The 837-nt window shown below is 60.0% G+C and overlaps 1 protein-coding gene across 1 annotated transcript in view; it reads right to left on the bottom strand.

Annotated features, from left to right (window-relative positions):
* Positions 1-837, bottom strand: part of LOC104623408 (forkhead box protein P4-like) — a gene marked incomplete at both ends in the record, with an annotated part of 5,330 nt that overhangs the window by 350 nt on the left and 4,143 nt on the right. The gene's annotated exons all lie outside the window — the stretch shown is intronic.

Here is an 837-nt window from a genome sequence, read left to right as displayed (position 1 = left end):
CCAGACGAAAAATCTGTCACAAAACGGATTCATTTGACATGTCCCGGCCACCCGCCCGCAGCCCCTGCTCTCCGTCCCGGGTGCTTTGGTCCCTGCGCCTCGCTGCCAGCCGTCCCCATCTCCTTCGCCTCCTCCAGCCTCTACTGTCTCCTGCTCACCAGCAGCTCCCTGTCCATCTACCCATCTCTCTGTCCGTCCATCCATCCACCCAGACGCGCAACATTGCTCTAATTGCGCGCTCCCGCCTATTTACTCCCCGGAGCACGGAGAAGGGTGAAATATTCACTATGGCACCAGGAGAGATTTTGAGCCTGGCGGAGGCGATGGGATCTGACACCCGCTCTCTTCCCGTCACCCTCCCTTTCCACCGCGACCCTCAAGCTCAGGGCTCAGCCGTGTCCCTGTGTGCTGCCGGCTCCCCACCAGCCAAGCCCCCTCCCCAGGCGGGCGCTGGAGCCAGGAGTCGGGCGAGGAAGGAGTTAAAGGCAGGAGCCGGAGCAGAGTTTGCTGCAAGTTTGGAGCAGCTCGGATGCTTTTGCGCTGTCGTGGTGCTCATTAGAGCTGACAGGTCTCCCCTCGTGATGCAGACACTCTCTGCCGGCACAGCGGGAGCTCCGCGCTGAAAACTTTATAATTGGTAGCTCCGGTGGCAGGTTCTCCTCTCTGCACACGCAGCTTTCTGCTCGCCCTTCAGCTTTTTTTTTTCCCCTTCCTTTCCCTCCCCTCCTTAAGCCTCAGTAATTGCTTTCAACCTCTCACTTTAGCGAGGGCTGGGGAGCAGGATGTGATCGCACGGCTTCCTCCAAGCAGCTCTCCGCAGCCTCCCACCCAGGAAGG

The sequence above is a fragment of the Phaethon lepturus genome, unplaced genomic scaffold, assembly GCF_000687285.1.
Source record: "Phaethon lepturus isolate BGI_N335 unplaced genomic scaffold, ASM68728v1 scaffold26457, whole genome shotgun sequence".
In the NCBI taxonomy this organism is placed as follows: domain Eukaryota; kingdom Metazoa; phylum Chordata; class Aves; order Phaethontiformes; family Phaethontidae; genus Phaethon; species Phaethon lepturus.
This window is presented reverse-complemented; position numbering and strand designations above follow the sequence as displayed.